Source organism: Limulus polyphemus, unplaced genomic scaffold (assembly GCF_000517525.1).
Source record: "Limulus polyphemus unplaced genomic scaffold, Limulus_polyphemus-2.1.2 Scaffold1175, whole genome shotgun sequence".
Taxonomy (NCBI): Eukaryota; Metazoa; Arthropoda; class Merostomata; order Xiphosura; family Limulidae; genus Limulus; species Limulus polyphemus.
This window is the reverse complement of record NW_013666785.1, coordinates 136,629-142,853: the sequence shown is the minus strand read 5'-3', so window position 1 is coordinate 142,853 and position 6,225 is coordinate 136,629.

Sequence of the window (6,225 nt, the reverse complement as noted above, 5' to 3'; positions counted from 1 at the left end):
TGCTAAATTAGGGACGTGTAGCTTTGCGCGAAATTCAAAACAAACAAACTATTCTTCTTTATTATCTTTGATATCATTACTTTCAATTGTTTCAAAAAAGTTGTTCAAACTTATGATATCCATTTATTTAAAGACATTTCATTAACAAATAGAGGAGAACAAAAAGTATAATGTTTATAAAGTTGAAAAACAAAATTAATAAAAATCATAAAACCGGAGAGTTTGTTTGCTGCTATCCATTCATCACGTTTCTTGAGTTCGGTACTTAAACGTTTTCCAAATAATTTGAATTATCATTAAAATAAACAGATTAATATCACCAGCAAACATACGTGTATAAGCAGGGAAGCCTCCGGTAAATTGTTAACATAAAGTAAAAACATCAGGAAATCCTCAATAGCCGCGGCACTTGAAATTATTTTAGGCAGGATTAGAGTAAATTAATCTATGAGACCTTTTTTGTGGTGTCAGTTTATTCTTAGACGAGTAATCTAATTAGCCATTATGATCTTTCCCTTAAATCTTAATCCCAGGGATTTTAAATAATTATGTAAAATGTTGACTTTTACTTTGTAAAACTTCAACTGGGTTATTTTCAATTAATATTTTCTGGCTAGATAAATAAACGCACAGAAAACGTGTTTCTTACTTTAACTCCCGTTACCATTACGTTAGATGTGGTGTGAATTAAAAGCAAGCGTGTTGTCCGATATGATGCGTGAAAATAAAAGAAACGATTTTTTTTTCGTGGGGGGGGGTTGTATTTTTTATCACAAAAGCATTGTAATCAAAATAAAAAACAAGTATAGTATTACGTTAAGGATATTTTATTAGGGATATTATCTTTAAAAAATCCCAGTTTGTGTAAATGGGTAACTGTAACATCTGTTTCCATAGTTGGAATTTTTACAGTACGTTATTTCTGGTTTCTTTGAGTCACTATTAATAAGCGGTAATTACATTTTGGGGCCTAGTAGGTTTTAGTATCTAATATTGACTGCTTTCACTTTATTATATTTAATTTAGTAGGGCTGGAATTAAGATTTACTTTTTTAAAGTAGAAAATGCAAAGGTGATTTTTTTATGTTTTATGTTTTAACGACTTTTTATTTTGCAGTGTAAGGGTAAACAAATGTTATTTTGAAAATAATAAAAAAATGTTAGAAAATAAATTACGCCAAATGTTTAGGTGTCGAGGAATAAGCTCGTGTAATAATTATAAAAGACTTAGAAATAATGTAGCAAAAAAAGAAAATGTGTAGCTACTGGACCATTCACTCACTACGAAATTACGTTAAAACTTTCGAGTTAATAATCTAAAGTGCTGATACTATGAACACAAGGCAGACTCCCAATGGTTGTCTGTAAATAAAGTACAAAGCTCCACCATGGGCTATCTGTTCTCTGCCCACCACGGGTATCGAAACCCGGTTTCTAGCGTTGTAGGTCCACAGACATACCGCTGTACCACTGGGGGGGGGCGACTCCCAATGATAACAAAACTGGGACTGCCTTTTCCCAATATCATATAACAGTGTTCACCATCCATAAAGGTTGTGTTAAGTTATAGAACATACCAGTGTTCTTTATTGACCTGTAAAGTGATCATGTTTTCTAACACTTTAGGTAACAGTGTTTATATATATTTCAGGAATATAGTTTCAGTTAAAAAAACAACAACATTAGGTTGAACACATGTTAATATTTTCCAATGCTTCATTGTTGTTTCTTTCTTAGTTCAAAGCCACACAATGACCTATCTGTATTCTGTACACCACGGGGAATCGAACCCCGAATGTTATCATTGTTAGTCCGTAAACTTTTCTCCGATCAACTATGGTACTCCGATTTATCAAAATTAAATAGGATTTCACATCCGTGTATTAGAACTCAACAAATTCTATTCTAAAATATACAACATTTATGCAATGATAAAATACGGTTTGGGATCAATAAATAATTAAACGGAAACATTTCAAACGTTTCAAAAATATATATAAACATACACATAATCTGACTGATGAATTTTGATAATTTGGCATAAGTTCACGTTGGGTCAGCGGTAGGTTTTCAGAATTACAATGCTAAGATCCGAGATTAGATTCCCAGCAGATAACCCATTGTGTTTCCTTGCGTTAAAATACCAACAACAAGAAGAACAACTTAGTAAAATCTGATCGAGAGGAAAGTTTTACGAAATGCTTTTTTTTATAAACGTTATGATCTTTAACATATTTCGTTTTCATTTCTTAGTTTGTTTGTTTATACTAAGTGTAAAGCCTACACAATAAACTATATGCGGTGTGCCAATCTCAGGTGTCGAACTCCGATCTTTAGCGATATAAGCCTGTACCGCCGAATCAATGGTGTATTATTTCTTAGTATTTGTAAAAGAGAACCTCACAGTTCTGATTTAATAGAAGAAAGAATAAACCTTCATTTAAAGCGATTTACGAAACATTTCAATTTTAAGAAATCAAGTAGCATATTTTAGATTTATCATTAATGATAAATATATAAATATATCTATATCTGGTAGATCTTAAACCTCATGGTCCAAGAGGTTATCGTATCAAACCGGCGATCTCGGGTTTGAAACGAAGCGCCAAACATGTTTTGCACTTTCAGCTGTGGAAATTAATCTCAATTTATACGTGATAGGCCTCCCAGTGGTGCAGCGGTATGTCTGCGGACTTACAAGGCTAGAAACTGGGTTTCGATACCCGTGGTGGGCAGAGCACAGATAGCCCATTATGTAGATTTGTGCTTAACTTCAAACAAACATTTATACATGATAGCCTTATGAAATAATTTCCATAATAAATCTAACATTCACAAAAATACTGTTAATTCAACTACATTTAAGGTAAACCTTTCACCGTCTGTGATAATTTTATTTAGATTTGCTTGCAAGTTGCCACACCAATCTAATCTTTCAGTAAATCCCTCTGTTACAGGAAATGATTGAATGTTGTAAGTTCTACCTGTCGCTGAAAAAATACCGTTTCAGCTGAATAGACACAATAAATTACTGTTTCAAATGTTTGTTTCATGCCAAAAAGTATTAAACGGTAAAATTTGTAGTTCAATGTTTAGATTTATGTGTGACGTATAAAACTTCCTCAATCATTTTATTAATGCCAACGCATAAACCGATTCTAAAAATATGAACACAATACGACTGTAAGAAATGATGTCTTTTACAAATTTCCAGGAATGAAATATTTTAAAACAGAAATGAGCCCTAACATATCTTAAACGCATTACTGTAAGTAAGACAACTTTCATAGATACAGCATTTGAATTCGATATTGATATGCTTGTAATATACGAATTTAACCATGACGTTTGAAATACAACAGGCATACTAATTCTTTGATACAGATAATAAATCATGTCATCCAAATCATCATCCCACCAAACATGCTCGCCCTTTCAGTCGTGAGGGCATCACGGTCAATTCCACTATTCGTTGGTAAAAGAGTAGCCCAAGAGTTGGCGGTGGGTGGTGATGACTATCTGCCTTCCATCTAGTCTTTCACTGCTAAGTTAGAGGTGGATAGCGCAGATAGCTCTCGTGTTGTTCAAAACGAACCAAACCGTTTGGAACTATGCCACCTCAGTGAAATTGGTTGACACCATTGTTTTAGTTTTTGAGTTATCATGTAATAAAAAAGAAGCAGAAGAAATTAAAACTTTTTGCTAGGATATTTACAGACATTCCCAGAATTTATTACTCAGTCATTACATAGGTATTTTTATACAAGAACAGTTCTAATGACCTATTGAGAATATATTTAAAACACCATTTCGATGAATAATCCAAGCCACCACTACATAGGCAGTGCTGCCACCTGCCTGATAGGGTAAAGTACATTACTGGTAATTATATTTCGTCATCATCCAAGTGTATCCAATAAGATACAGGATCTCAGTGATTCCTCGCGTTACCCAGCTGAGTCTCTTGTGTCTTTAGAAGCTTTCACACTTTGCTTTAGTTCTTTAATAAACCAATATAAATAAGTCAGTTTAGCTCACAACTAAATAAAGCGTTTTATATTACTCTGTTCTCAAAGACCAAGCGTTATAATAAATAGTGAATTAAAATGTCTTATTATTCGACAAGTACTGAATCTACAACAAATGTGCTTTACCACGTTTTGACAGCCCACTTTTATTGTGACAAATATATATATATATTTCTAGTTTCATTGTTTTACACCCATGATTTTTAACTTTAGTGAAAAGTTATTATCTATGAGGTTGTATTATTTTTGAATCATGACTTTTATAGGCATCAGTTATTAAGATCAAATTGGTCATGTTTTTTAGAGAAACCCTATTTTCATCTTCAAACTAACGTTAGAGTCTGAATTCCCAAATGTAATTACACATTCTGAAGCGCAACATTCTATAGTCGTGTAGCAGAATATACGCTCAAGCGATGAGGTGCACGATTATCACAAAAATTCCAATACACTCAAGTGAATAGTAACACTTGAGAATCGTATCTACCCAAACTAAATCTTAGCAATGAGATGGATAAGAACACTAGAAACAATGCATCGTTCTCTAAACACGTTTTTAAAAATTTCAGGACAAAACGGAAAGTGGCGTTTCAGATTAGTCTTCTACCGTTGAGCTAAAAATGGAGTTCAGAAAAAAAGAGGAAATGTATAAATATTTATGAGACAAAGTAATGTGAAAAAGGCGTGATTTCTAATATATCTAATACATATTATTAATAACTAGTAGTAATTTAAAAAATCATAATTCTAGTGTAAACGATGCTATACTTATCGCTTGAAGTTACTTTTTTTACAGAAATATGGCGTTTCTTTAAGAAGCTAAAATACACGGTGAAAAAGGAATTACCAGCCAATAATAGGTAAACAATAAATATTACAGTTGGAACCTCATTGTATTTAGAATAAGTACAACCTTCCTATGTCGATTGAAACACTGCATTAAAACAACAACAAGCAAACAAGTAAAGATAAATCTTTTCAAAAAAGGAAGTAAATGTAGGGATGGCTAATATCAATCCTTCAAAAACAATGCAAACAAGATAGTAGGGATGGCATTTGCATCATCCTTACATAGCAAAGGCAACAATTAACATATAGCAATATATATAACCAATCACATTCTACTGCACTCTGTGCCAATGCAAACGAGATAGTAGTGATGCAATCCCTACTATCTTGTTTACATTGTTGTGTTTTGAAGGACTGATATTATCTATCCTTACATTTATATCAATTTTTGAAATTTAGATTATAAATTGTAATGACATGTGAGCATTACAATGAAATATCAAACTTCTTGTCAAGCTTTATAGTTTCTCCAAATTTTATGAAACTTACCAAAATTCAGGAAATGTGATTTCTCGTTATCAAGTTCACATGCCCTTACAAATTCTAACTTTTTTCAATGTTTTTAGTAACCTTAGCGGGAGAAAGAACATTTCATTGTCAAAGATAGAAAATTATGACTTAACGCCCTTATAAATATCTTGATTAATGAGATAATAATCTTAAGTCATGGTTCAATTTATTTTCCACCTTTATAACAATGATAATAAAATGTTCAAAAAGTTAGGGCATAGAGATTTCACACCAGTAAGGCATAAATTTTAGGCTACAGGTCCAGATATAATAAATATATAAAAATATTCAGAACCATAAATAATTTTGTTTGTAGTAAATATTTAGCTAATCATTTAAAATACTGACACATACTTATGTTTTTTAAACGACGAGGAAAAGACCCCCTTTGGCATTAATGTATCTACATGGTTCCTAACATACCTTTAGCTTAAAGATGAAATTCGCACTCTACAAATGCAGAAAGAATTTGTAATGAAAGACGACACTATTGTTTCCTTTCTTCTACAATGAAAGACTGACACTATTGTACCCTCTCTTCTACAATCAATGAACGTCACTTACGTCTCCTCTTCTCTACAATAAAGAAAGAAATTATTCCTTCCTCTCTTCTACAATGAAAGGACGACATTAGTTTTCTCTCTTTTACAATGAAAGAACGACACTAATCTTTCCTCTGCTCTACAATGAAAGGACGACACTAATGTTTCTTCTCTTCTACAATGAAAAGACGACACTATTGTTTCCTCTCTTCTACAATGAAAGAAAGACACCAATGTTTCTTCTCTTCTACAATGAAAAGACGACACTATTGTTTCCTCTCTTCTACAATGAAAGA